Consider the following 14,846-nt stretch of genomic DNA (forward strand, 5'->3'; position numbering starts at 1 on the left):
TAATGTATTTTATTAATGTTTATATTGTTATCGCACTGACTACACTTAATTGTAATTGCTAATATTCCATGCTAAATTAAAAAATCTATTAGTTCTATTTTATTAAAATAATAAATCACGGTAAATATGTATAATAGCGGACCCAGCCCCAATGACCTTGACCTTGACATATGTTGTCAAGGTCACCCTCCTGAATGACCTTCGGAAGGTTTTAGCCGTTGCTCGTTACTCGTTAAAAAGTTATAAACAAAAAAGTTTGGAAAATATAGCAGCTATTTTGAGTATTGAAAGGCATAAATAACTAATATATATGTCGAAATAGTTCACGCATACACTTTCCACGCGAACCTAGGTCCACCCCCACCCTCCCCCTGCTTTCGGGGGATGTGCGGTAGCCCGTTCCTTGTTTACGTGTATACTGTTTATGCATACACAATATATATGTCGAAATAGTTCACGCATACACTTTCCACGCTAACCTAGGTCCACCCCCACCCTCCCCCTGCTTTCGGGGGATGTGCGGTAGCCCGTTCCTTGTTTACGTGTGTACTGTTTATGCACACACAATATTATATGTCGCTACCGCACATCCCCCGAAAGCAGGGGGAGGGTGGGGGTGGACCTAGGTTCGCGTGGAAAGTGTATGCGTGAACAATTTCGACATATATATTGTGTATGCATAAACAGTATACACGTAAACAAGGAACGGGCTACCGCACATCCCCCGAAAGCAGGAGGAGGGTGGGGGTGGACCTAGGTTCGCGTGGAAAGTGTATGCGTGAACTATTTCGACATATATATTGTGTATGCATAAACAGTATACACGTAAACAAGGAACGGGCTACCGCACATCCCCCGAAAGCAGGGGGAGGGTGGGGGTGGACCTAGGTTCGCGTGGAAAGTGTATGCGTGAACTATTTCGACATATATATTGTGTATGCATAAACAGTATACACGTAAACAAGGAACGGGCTACCGCACATCCCCCGAAAGCAGGGGGAGGGTGGGGGTGGACCTAGGTTCGCGTGGAAAGTGTATGCGTGAACTATTTCGACATATATATTGTGTATGCATAAACAGTATACACGTAAACAAGGAACGGGCTACCGCACATCCCCCGAAAGCAGGGGGAGGGTGGGGGTGGACCTAGGTTCGCGTGGAAAGTGTATGCGTGAACTATTTCGACATATATATTGTGTATGCATAAACAGTATACACGTAAACAAGGAACGGGCTACCGCACATCCCCCGAAAGCAGGGGGAGGGTGGGGGTGGACCTAGGTTCGCGTGGAAAGTGTATGCGTGAACTATTTCGACATATATATTGTGTATGCATAAACAGTATACACGTAAACAAGGAACGGGCTACCGCACATCCCCCGAAAGCAGGGGGAGGGTGGGGGTGGACCTAGGTTCGCGTGGAAAGTGTATGCGTGAACTATTTCGACATATATATTGTGTATGCATAAACAGTATACACGTAAACAAGGAACGGGCTACCGCACATCCCCCGAAAGCAGGGGGGAGGTGGGGGTGGACCTAGTTTCGCGTGGAAGTGTATGCGTGAACTATTTCGACATATATATTAGTTATTTATGCCTTTCAATATTCAAAATAGCTGCTATATTTCACTTTGCATGCGCGTGCGACCACTGAGCATGCGCATGTGGCCGCAGGGCATGGTCGTTAGTCGCTGCATCTCGTCGGTATGACAGGAATCATAACCTGATTCCTGTCAACTTTAACGATTAATATCTCGCGTCGCGGGGCAGAGCGACACTTTTTTCTACCAGATTCTTTCGTTTCGTGCAAAAACGCGTCGAATGAACCTAAGTTCATCGTTTTTTGTGCTGCTGTAGCTAAACTGAAGAAATACCATCTTTTTTTAACAACTGATACAAAAGAATATATATTATGTATATAATAAATCGGATATATTAAACGCAGCCAAACAATATAATTGTTTCCATGGCATTTGTAATGATTGAAAATTGTGATTGTGTTATCTTAACCTGACTAGGTTAAGATACATGAAAGTGCGTTACTCTCACAAATGTGTGATAAAAACAACAAAATTTATTGTTCAATAATAATATATGTATACTTACTATCTTAATTACGTTTATTGCAAACAGCAATAACTGTAAATATTACATATGTTACTTAGCGCTAATAACGAATTCATTTTGGCGTTTTCATCATAAAATTCTAAGACATGTAGATGGTACGACGTACGACAGCCAATGGAACTTCAGGAACAGTACAGCCTTCTTCTTTCAACATGATTAACAAAAATTAATAGTTCGTCTAACTATCGAACGAACAAAGATCATATGTATATGAGGCAAATGAGAACGAAACGCCGTTGTCAAAGCGAAAGATTTAAAACTTATTCTCTCGCTTTGACAATGGCGTTTTGCTCTCATTTGCCTTACATATAATGATTTTTGATTGCATGTCTGGAGAGCGTTTCTCTTGTTATTTTTCATACAAAATACAAACAATTTCATACAAAAACTTTGATTAATTTATATATTTCTGTTAAATGCATAGTGGAAAAATAATTACAGCTATCTGAATAACACAAGCATTTTCATTTGCACTTCAAAATATAAAGCATAACATTCAATAAGAGTTTATGAGTTATCTGGATCAACAATGAACGTAGAAAGCTAAAGGTATTAAAGTTCTTGCTCAAGTAGTAGTTGTCACGTCTATGTATGTACAGCATCAGTAATGAATAGCAGTTTTCAGGTCAATAAAAATTTAACAAATTTTATGTACTAAAAAAATAAATATTTACTTTATATAGAATTTACTAAGCAGATGGTACTATAATAAAAATTTTTATAAACATATATACAATATATATAGCTTATCTTATAAATAATAAGTTATACGTTTTCTTGTATAAACATTTAGATCTATTGGCAGTTTCAAAGCCTTTATATAAAAAAATAATAAAACGGTAGTTTTCAGGTCAGTTCCTACAACTGCCTATAGACATATATAGATCATTATATATATATATAAGCAGAATGGCAGTTTTCAGGTCAATAAGAATTTAACAAATTTTATGTACTAAAAAAATATATATTTACTTTATATAGGATTTACTGAGTAGATAGTACTATAATAAAAATTTTTATAAACATATATACAATATATATAGCTTATCTTATAAATAATAACAGTTATACGTTTTCTTGTATAAACATTTAGATCTATTGGCAGTTTCAAAGCCTTTATATAAAAAAATAATAAAACGGTAGTTTTCAGGTCAGTTCCTACAACTGCCTATAGACATATATAGCTTTCAGGACCGACCTGAAAAGCACCAAAAGTCTTCAAAACTACCGATTCATGCTAAAAATCGTCCCAAAAGCTGCCTTTTGACATACATATATATATATATATATATATATATGCGGCTCGCCGCACCGTCGCGGCGCCCAGCCAACTTTCTTAGAGATAGTAAATTTTCGGATACTTCCTTAGTTGCAATTACATTTGTAAATTTAATGACTTTCTTTTCTTTCTCATTTGTTAACAACAAAAGATCTCCTTTACCATTTATTGAAAGGTTTGTAAGCTCATTCTTATATATATATATATATATATATATATATATATATATATGAGACCGTCGTGAGACAGGTTAGTTTTACCCTACTGATGACCAGTCATTGCGATAGTAATCCTGCTCAGTACGAGAGGAACCGCAGGTTCGGACATTTGGTTCACGCACTCGGTCGAGCGGCCGGTGGTGCGAAGCTACCATCCGTGGGATTATGCCTGAACGCCTCTAAGGCCGTATCCTCTCTAGTCAAAGGTGGCAATGATATCTCTAGGAGTCTCGTGAGTCGAAAGGCTCAAAACAATGTGACACACTACTAGGCGGCCGGTCACCCTTAAACGGGAGACCCGGTCGTCGCACGAGCCCGGTTTGCCGTACGGCGCCTCTGCCCGTCGTCGGGATCTCACCGCTTATATATATATATATATATATAAGAATGAGCTTACAAACATTTCAATAAATGGTAAAGGAGATCTTTTGTTGTTAACAAATGAGAAAGAAAAGAAAGTCATTAAATTTACAAATGTAATTGCAACTAAGGAAGTATCCGAAAATTTACTATCTCTAAGAAAGTTGGCTGATGCAGGGTTCAGTATTTATTTAGATGATAAATTGTTCAACTGACAAATAAAATAATATAGTTTTTGAAGGAATTTATGAGAAACCAAATTGGATTATACAGTTTGAAGTCAAAAATTATAATATAGAGAATAATGATAATGTAGAATGTGCTGTGTATAGATGTAGAGCAGAAATTGTTCCACATTGTGAGCTTCCTGAACAATCGCAAGCAAACATTCACACCAATGAATTATCAATTTCGGAGGGAGAGTTAGAGGAGAAGAATAATGTTGGCTCTGCGATTGGGAAGGAGAATGAAGGAGAGCTCGCAAATGTGAACGAAAACGAAAATATAGAATACAAACAATGCTGAACTCGAGCAAGTCATGAAGTTAGAGGATATACAGACAATAGAAAATATGGAAGAAATGTGTGAAAGCTCAGTAATTGAAAAAGTAAAGAAATTAGAGAAAATAAATGAGGCAATGTTATGGCATGTTAGATTAGGTTGTAACCGAACGGAGGAGTGATATTCCCCCCGATTTATATTTAGGTGTCACCGACACGGTCGCCACTCGATTTTAACCCTCAAAACGAGAAAGGATGACGCTAGATATTAGGATTTTCCCAACCTTTCGACGCCTTGCTGATTCCTCTTTCCTTGTTTCTGTTTCAGGTCGCCCCGTTGCCGCTGGATCTTGGATCGTCGATGGACCAAGCACCTCGGACCTCTTCTGGACTGCAGCTGTGCACCGCTGACTGTGTCTCTGGATCTGCGCTGGACCGACTTAGGATCTCCCCGAACGGACTTGGGATCGCCAACAGGTAAGTATCAGGATCAGGTAAGTATGTCTTTTAGATAGGTTACCCGCACACGAATGAATTTAAGTACTCTGATTTCTTTTAGATAATAAAATATAATCTATTTTATTCTATTTCAGGTTATACAAGTTTCTCGTGATTGACTTAGATTTTAACGCGTCTACCGCGGGATATGTTACGCAGAGTCTAAGTTTTAATCGCAAGGTTTTCAAGACCGAATTGACTGTACTCGACGAAGCTCTGGCGCGGAATCCTCAAGGCTTGGGCTCCGCTTGGGCTCCCGACTTCGAGGATGGCTCCCCACTCTGGCGTAAATCCGCCTTTCCACATCTGTTTCGCACCTGTCCGTCTTACAGTGGCAGGTGCCGCACGTCGCTTCCGCGTTCCACCGCGACAGGTGTTGTCTCGAACAAAAGGCCCATTGTGTCTTATTATTTACATTCCACCGTTCTAATCAATAGTTCTCGCAATAACAGGTTTTTCATACCTCTCGAATATTCCTTCGAGCTCTACCCGGTGTCCCATTTCCGTTAATTAATAAATAAATTTCTGTTAATCTGAATCATGTCATTAATCTTTGCATTAGAACTGGGACCCCGCGTTTACATTTTGTTTCCTATGATTAACGCTTCGCTCGTGGTTTCGTGAAGCCGTCCGCTCGCCTGGGTCATTCGCTGTTTCTACATTTGAATAGCCATTTTACGCATTATTCCATATTCCAATATCTCTAACTTCGAGTTCTTATGCATTGGTATTAATAGATGATTCTACTGGAAGATAGAACTTCGCGCGTACATTGATTAACTTCGAATTTGTTACCATGGACTTTCGCTGCCCCGCGTCGTGTTCGCTCGCTGTCGTTCGCCTCGTGGTACGGCCATTGGTCATTTGTCGCATGATTTTGCCAATTGTTATATACTGGCTCGACTATTTAGCCCACAGCGGTGGTCTCCCCGTTATTATTTCATCGCTAGGTCTTTTACTTCGCGAGTTCCGTTTACCACGTGTATTAGATTTCGTGGTCACCCGTTACGCTCTCTCCGATATACCCGGTGCTCCTACACGCACGCGAATCTTTGGTAACGCTCTCGCGCCTCCCCTACCTTCGATCAGCTGACCGTTGGTAGTGATCTGTTTCTGGCAACGCCCCGTGTGCGCCCCCGGTCTCCATTCGCCGCCCGGTTAACCCGTTTGCCTCCCGCCGTTACCGCGCTTCCGTGGTATCCCGATCTTACGTTCCAGGCGTTCAGCACGCCGCTCATTCGTATGCTTGCGTTGGTTTCGCCAACTATTACACGCTCGCATGGTCTGTTCGCCGGCTTGGCCCTCCGCTCGCTCAGATCGCTTACCACTCCACTTAGTAACTTGATTTCGCGGTTTACCCAGTGCGCCTATCGATTGCCGGTGTCCGCGGTGTTTTCGTGGCATATGTAGCCCTATGGCATCGTCAATCGGTCATTTGACTTTGTGGTTCGCGTGGTTCCCTTCCCATACCGCATGGTAAGGCGATCTTTTTACCTACTTGTTTGCTACGTTATCTGTTCGTGGTAATCCTCCTTTTGAGGTGTTCTTGTTACCCTCGCGTCGTAACTTTATCGTTCGCGTTATCCGTTTGCCCGGTTCGCTTACCACCACATGTGGTAAACCGATTTTTGGTTTCGCGCGCTTCGCTGGACTTTTGTTGGTCGCTTTGCATTACTATCGATCTTTGTGATTCGTCCGCGTCGTTTTTGTCCCGATCCGCCCGGTGGGTCGGTTTATTTAATTACCATCTTGCTCGTTGTAAACGTATCTTTATCGCGCACCCGTGGTTCTCAATTCTCCCGGACTAACTGTTCGTGGTATTACTCGCGTTCCAGTAGTTCTCATTCCCCTCAGGGGTTATCTATTCAAATCTTTCCAACTCTGAAACTTTTCTTGTAATCTGTCGGGTTTTTTAATCGTACAGTAAATTTCTGGTTGTCGAGACAAATTAACTCTCTCTCGTACTTAACTCAAAATAAAATAACATTTTTATTCAGAAAACAACATAAACATCTTTCTCGTCCAAGCGAGTTAATACAAAGCCAAAATTCAGAAAATGAAACAAAAGAAAATAAATCGATTTAACTCGTTGGCTCGTCCAACGGCTTTGTCTAAACGTAACCGATATCGAAACAAAATCATATCTGGGTTCCCTATCTTAATTCTATTGTCGCACTAATGTGTCGACCGAAACTTATCCTATCGCGTGTGTTCTTATTTACTATTTTAACTTTAGGTTTATACATCTATCTATATACATTTATGTACACGTTGACCTAAATGGTCGCTCCTCGACGCATCGCTCTTAATCGCTCCGCCACGGTCGCCACGTCTCTCTGGGCCGCTTGAATTATACGCCGCTGGGCCCTCACTGTCTCAGGGCTGGCGCGCTCGTTGCTGCTCTCCGCCGTCGTTGTACCCTGCTCCTGTCTTCTCTTGGTGACAGGCGACACGTTCGCAGCCGCCGGCTGCAAGGTCATGCATCGTTAAACTATCTAAGACAATTACAAAAAGTAGAAAAAAGATTAGAGAATGTTTGATAACTCCATATCAGAGTGTAAAGTCTGTATAATGGCAAAGATGGCAAAACTGCCGTTTAAAGAAAACAGAAGTAGAGCACAAAGACCACTACAGGTAATACATACGGACATCATGGATCCAATAAAACCTACATTCTATCCAGGACAAAGGAGGTTTATAATCACATTTATAGACGACTATTCTACACTAGCGAAAGCCTATACTCTCTGAAAACAAAAGATGAATCGGGAGAGGCTCTAGAGAAATATCTAATATCCGCCAGAAATCTACTAGGAAAAGAAGAAAAGCTATGCTACATGAAGTCAGATCAAGGCAAGAAATTCACGGAAGGTGCTTTCAAAGAGGTATTAAAAAGAGAAAAGATAAAAGCCATATTTGCACCACCGTACACTCCGGAACATAATGGAGTTGCAGAAAGGATCAATAGAAAGTTGCAAGAGAAAGTAAGAACATATATGTTCGACTCGGGATTACCAAAGAGTATGTGGGAGTTGGCAGTTGACGCTGCTGTGCATGCGTATAACAGATCTCTACACAAAACTATAGAGTACGAGATCCCGCTGAAGAAGTTTTCACCAGAAACGAGTTGTCACTTTGAACAAATAAAAAGATTCGGATGCATTGGATATGCAAGAGTACCAAAGCTTACGTCAAAATTCGATAAGAAAGCTATTAGAGGTGTGTTGGTGGGATATACCGACACTGGATATATACTCTGGCATCCAAGCACAAGAAAATTCATAGAGTCCCGACACATTCGATTTAATGAAAAGGTAACATATAAAAATGTATATCAAAACAGTCAAGCAAAAGAAGAAAAAGACTCAGACAAAAATTGGATGAAAGAATTTGTAGAAGATGAGGAAAAGGGAGAACAAAAATTAGAGATTCCTGAGAAAAGGAAAAGAGGAAAACCGAGAAAACAAACAACCCAATTAGAAGAACAGAAACAGAAGGTCGAACGAAAGGAAAGTAAAACTCCAATGACTAGAAGTAAAACCAAAAGAAAACTAGAAGATAATGGAGACACTAACGTGCGGAGACTAATAGAAGAGATATTAGCTTCACTAATTATACCAATGTGAAAAATATTGGACAGAATATAGAAATGGAAAATGAACTGAGTCGATGTCTTTTGGCATCATTACATAGAGAGCCCTCGACATATAAAGAGACAATGACAAGCAGCGAAAAAGAAAATTGGAAAAATGCTGTAATAGGAGAACTTGAGTCTATGCAGACCCATCAAGTATGGATGTTTGTTGATAGACCGACAGAAATGATGGATGGCAAACGAGCTAACATTATAGATTCAAGATGGGTATTTAAAAAGAAATTAGAAGCAGATGGATCAACTAGATATAAAGCGAGACTGGTGATAAGAGGATGTAAAGACAAAAATGTGTATGATCTGAAAGAGACATATGCACCGGTTTCAAGATTGTCTTTGGTTAGATCCATATTGGCAATAATAAACAAGTATAATTTATATACCTGCCAACTAGAAGTGAAAACTGCATTCCTGAATGGAACCATAGAAGAAGAAATATATATGGAAATTCCAGACGGAGTAGAAGTGAATGAAAACACCAAGAAGACAAAAGTGTGTAAACTAAATAGAGCTTTGTACGGATTGAAAATAAGTCCGAAAAGATGGAGTAAGAGGTTTTCAGAAGAAGCTAAGAAACTTGAATTAGAGAATGATCTACATGAGCCATGCCTGTTCACGTGGAGGAAAGAAGGCAAAATAGTGATCATATTACTTTGATGACATGTTAGTTGCAAGCAATGATCTGAAGAAATTAGAGGAAATCATAGAGAAGTTGAGTAAAATCTTTGAGACAAAGAATCTTGGAAAACCCAAGAATTTTCTGGGAATAACGATAGAACGAAACAAAGAAGAAAGGTATATATGAGCATTCATCAGATGCAATATACTGAGAGCGTACTGGAAAAGTTCCATATGAATAAATGCAAGCCTCAGAGCAGTCCTATGGTTACCAGAAGGATGAGCAACAAAAACAAAAGGAGTAAATTAGAAGAAAAAAAACACTGGAAAAGAAATTATAAGAGTACCTTATAGAGAACCAATGGAAAGCTTAATGTATCTAGCGAATGCTACACGACCTGATATAGCTTTTGCAGTGAATTATTTAGCAAGGAAACAATTAGAGCCTACAGAAGAAGACTGGCAAGATGTAAAAAGAGTCTTCAGATATCTTAGAGGAACTGCGAATCGAGGATTAATATTTAGAGGTAAAACAGATGTGTTAGAGTCACTAACAGACGCTAGTTTCAGAGATTGCATTGATTCTACATCCACTGGAGGATATATAATTAAACTATTTGGAGATTTGATAGCATGGAGAAGTCATAAACAGACATATGTTACACTCTCTACTTGTCAAGCAAAGTATCTAGCAATGAGTGAGGCCTGTCAAGAAGTAATTTCGTTGGACAAGTCGCTCCGATATGTTGTTGGAAGAACATTCTTGCCTGTAACAATCTGGTGTGACAACAGAGCAGCAGGAAACTGCACTAAGAAGGATGGAAGTTACAAACTTAAAATGTTTGATGACAACTTAGAGGAAATAGAGAAAAACTTAAGAGAAAGAGAAGAAACTGGAAACAGAAAACATATGGCTGACACTCATGGAGATTTTATCAAACAGTGTGTTGATCAAGGGAAGGTGAAAGTCGAATGGATTGAGACCAAAGAAAATTTGGCGGACATTATGACAAAACCTTTACCTTTAGAAGCATTTGCATATCTAAGAGATAAGATAATGAATATAGAGTCTAACCAAAATTAGAGATTAATTTTACTCGATAACTGATTCTTGTTGTGTTTCAGATAAGGACTAAATTTAGAGAAGTACCAGGGATCGCTCGCACAAAGAGAGGGAGTATTGAGAGCCGGGCTTTGAACGAGCGATGCGCTCCCGCCTCTAGAGAGGGCAGCTCCTGTGTGGCGCGCGTTCTAAGCGCCACTCATGCGTTACGGTCGTACGGTCGTTGTCTGCGTACAGTCGTCACGGTCATGTGCATTAGAGCCTTGATTATCGTTGAGTCAAGACGTGTTGTGTGTTGCTCTTGTGAATTGAATAAAGAGTTCCAAGCAATATTATTATAACAGTAAATATATAAATATATATAGTCATATAAGAAATGGAAATATAATTTTGAACAATTAATATTATATGGCTAAATCTCTTTAAGTATAACTTTATATAATTATATATGGTCTTATATACTAGTATATTATCATGTGTGATTATGTAAAAGTATATTTATAAGGTTAAAGATAATCATATATAAATATATTCTCTATAGTAGATCTATCCATTGTGACGTGACAAGTCGCGTCTACTTCCCGGACGGGCTCGGCCGAGGGGAATTCGGAGATGCCTCCTTGTTAGAGCGAGGGGAGGGCGGTTGCGTATTTAATTGGCCTAATTAGCCTTTAAATTTTAAGGGATTGCTGGAGTCAACATGTAACGGCCGGGGGCCGCAACGAGGAAGGGCAGCGGACTAAGGAAGCGGCAAGGGGACATGGCCGACAGTCGGATCGCCCGGACCTCCCCGCAAGCGCATGAGTGCCACCGGCTGAAATTCACTCCGTACTTGGTCGTAACAGCGGCGGGAGAACCATCGAGAGGACCCCGGGACACACCCGAACGAAACGCCACTCAGGCCAGGGTGCCGAGGAGCGGCCCAGGGAAAAGCACAGCCCTGTGGCCGTTGCCCCGAAAGGATGCCGGCGGACGGGACAGAGGCCCGGCCAGCCTGACCCCGAACGCCGGCTCAGTCATCGCGGCCCGGACAGCCGGTTGATTTGAAAAGCCCGCGCCGAGTCGGAGGTAGTTGGAGCGGCGCCGCCGGAAGGGAAGACGCGCGAGAAGCTGAGGCGCCGGTGAAAGCGCTCTAGAGTTGGAGTGGCGCCACCGGAAGGAGCGGCACACGAGCAGCCTAGGCGCCGGGAGCGCTAGGCTCGGCAATCCGGTCGAGCGACACGTTACAGCGCAGGCGCGGGAAACCGGCGCGATCCCGGCGGGCCATCGTTTCGTCACTGTCGTGCCGGCGAAGAACCAGGAAGCATCGCCCGAATCACGAGCTGCCCGGACCGACGAGGAAGCTCGACGCATTGTAAGGTCACCACTCTGGCGTCCCCGCGTTAAGAAAAGAGGGTTCGCTCGAGGCACTGGCCCCAGGCACGTATCGGTTACCTAAGCACTGCAGGAATTACCTGTGGACGGCGGTATGAGAGCGTGCGTTACCTGGCGCTCGCATTCGGTAGAGAATTGTGTGAAAATCGTGCCAGGGCCCTGCCGAGAGTGAACTTTTCTGTACGTAGAGACCAATGGTGCCCTCCCCGGGAACACCGTCACGGCCGACAGTCGCGTGGCGTTGAATTGTGTGAGTCGGATTGATCGGGTCGAATTGTGTCGCGTTTCATTGTGTTAATGTTAGTAATCGTATCGCGTTTCATTGTGTTAAAGTTCGTAATCATGTCGCGTTTTGTCGTGCTATCGAGAGTAATCGTGTCGCGTTTTGTCGTGTTATCGAGAGTAATCGTTCCGCGTTTCCTCGCGTGAATCGGGATAACCGTGGCATGCCTTGCGTGGCGATAATGGGAGCGAGTTGCGAAGGAAACGGCGAGCCGTGAGTGGTCATGTAGGGTCATGTAGTAGTTTGAAGGGCACTCGTCCTCGTAGTTGAGTAGCGTATTCGGGCCCTCGAGGATGGCAAATATTGCGTTTGGCGGGACGGGAAGATCGTCGGGATCGGCGCGGGGCCGCGGAATCTCCGGACTTGCGAAAGAATTCGGGATTCGCGTGGCAAGCCGCGGGATCGTCCGCGATACGAGTCCTTATTTAGTGTTCGGGGGCAATCGCCGGCCAGCGTGGTCGACACGGCGAGATCGCCCATAATTTTTGCGTTGTGCGGAATCGAGGTGGCCCGGGTGCGCGTCGAAGACGCAAACGAAGGTGCGGCGATTCGGTTCGTCGGCCTCGTAGTGTAAGTTCGTTGTGTGTTCGAAGTAAGGTACCGCGTTACCTTAATTATTTCTCGTGTTAATCTTTTGTGTGTTCGTCTCCGTTTATCTGTTGCGTTGATCTGATCTTGTGTGCGTTCTTCTATAGTATTTGACATTCGACATTCTCGCGTGCACCTATTCTAGTAGTCTGGTGTTACTCTATCCGACAGTTTCGCGTCCGGCTACTGCGTTAGTTATGCGGCATTCGTGCGTCAGCATATCCGACATTTTTGTGGTAATTTATCCAACATCTTCGCGTTAATTCGGTGCCGCGGCGTCGATTCGCCGCCAATAATGTCTCGTTGCCGCATGGTCTGATTCTGAATACGAGATGCTCGGACCGATTATACCAACATCTACACTGATTGATCTTCTGTTGCAAATGCATTACATATACCTTGACTAATTAAATATATTACATGTGATTCTGTTATTACATTTTTGTGTGGTTAATTGCGTTACGCCTTTTCTCCGAATTCCCTTAAAGAGAACTACGCCCTGAGGTATCGTCGGGAATCTAGCGTTATATATAATAGTGTACGGTGGTGCGATCAATTGCACCTGGCGCCCAATTATTTTGTGTCTTAATTCGTCGCGCGTCCTGCTAATCCACAATAGCCCTCTTCCGGATTGCGAGACCGGGGAAAAAAGCGTCGCACCATATAAATTTGTATAACTGTTATAAATATTCTTCTAGTATATTATTTTACTTGACAATATCAAATTAATATGAGATATATTATTTCTAGTTTCAGTTTACACAATTGTGTTTTAAGTCCGACAAAGTCCATATTAGCACGCAGTGCCAATTTAAAAACTGAAACATGTAGTTAATAATAATTGATATTGTGAAATATTATTAAGCATCAAGATCCGCTTCGACCGAAAACGGCACTTCTCGTTGCTTATGTTATTTTAAGTTTTCTTTCTTTTCGAATTTTGCATAAGATACTTAATTTTCTAAATGGACATATTAATTTTTATTAAATATTTTTGTAAACAGTGTGAAATTATCTGTAATATAATTCGTGAAAAAAACTGTTATATAATACATATTATAGTTGTTATATACAAATATATTAATCGTATTATTTTGCAAACATACCTTATAATTTAAACTGAAAATAATAAGTAGGTTAGATATGCCGGTTCTACCCCGGAAGGTGAGGGGCGGTGGGATACCGCGGCGGGAGGAGTGGCACGGGGGTACCGCAAGCGGGGGAGGGGGGTACCGTTTTCGCGTTTTCGACCGCGGGAGAGGAGGAGGAGGGTACCGCGTTTTTGGGCGCCGCGGGGTGAGGGGGAGGGGGACCGCGTTCGCGTTTTCGGGCGCTGCGGGGGAGAGTGGTACCGCGTTTTCGGGGGCCGCGGAGGAGAGGGTCCGCGTTTTCGGGCGCGTCGGTCCGCGTGACCTCACATGGCGTCACATTGCACATCTGCAAGGATTTGCCGTCGGGATGAAATTTGTCGTAAAGGAGGTGGCGGTTCTGAGAAACGGGACTGTTCTGGTACATAACATTTTTACATGCCCCATGCCGTGGAGTCTCCTCACAAAATTCGATAAGTCATGCGCTTAAATTCCTGGTTGATTGCAAATCACCATGGACTACGATGGGAAAACGGAAACGTGCCGTACAGCATGGTGAAACGCCTAATTACATCAGCCGTACTTGGAGAGGGTGACGAGACGTCGACTCTTGTGTACGTCAAAAGATGTCAGAAACGAGAATGGCTGGTGGATCTGCTTGAGAATAAAGCGAGAAAAAACCTAAACATTGAGACTTTGGATGCAGATTACGAAGATATCAAATCTTTAAATAATCTAGATGTTACTAATACTATACGATGTAGAAAACATGTTAAGAATTGCGCATTACAAAATGTATTAAAAATATTTAACTGGTGGTCGCAACACCAGAAATAATTATAATTTTTTTTTTAATAAACTATATAAATGTTACAATGTTTTATTTCTTTTTTCCATACAGTTTGTAGTATAATATAGATGTTTTAGTTGTTTGATAATTGTTCAAAAACTGTTTTAAAAATGTTTTAATTATTTTAAAGATGTTTTAGTTGTTTGATAGTTGCTCAATAGCTGTCTTTTTTCTCGCGAGGATTATTTTTTATAACATAATATGCCGCAGATAAATCACGCAAATCCTCGCTTCTCATTTTATTTGATAGCGGTTCAGAGTATCCACCCGCAATTACGTGAGTATTATTTTTTTTTTTGTGCGTGCGTGCGCGTGTTTTAAGACAAAATTAATATTTTTTATGTTA

At 41.8% G+C, this 14,846-nt stretch overlaps 1 pseudogene; it reads left to right on the top strand.

The window, feature by feature from the left end:
• The first annotated feature begins 151 nt into the window (after positions 1-151).
• On the top strand, positions 152-13,499 carry LOC143896567 (uncharacterized; annotated as a pseudogene).
• Positions 13,500-14,846: the final 1,347 nt, after the last annotated feature.

The sequence above is a fragment of the Temnothorax americanus genome, unplaced genomic scaffold (genome assembly GCF_048541705.1).
Source record: "Temnothorax americanus isolate GAGA-0224 unplaced genomic scaffold, ASM4854170v1 Scaffold19, whole genome shotgun sequence".
NCBI classification, from domain to species: Eukaryota; Metazoa; Arthropoda; class Insecta; order Hymenoptera; family Formicidae; genus Temnothorax; species Temnothorax americanus.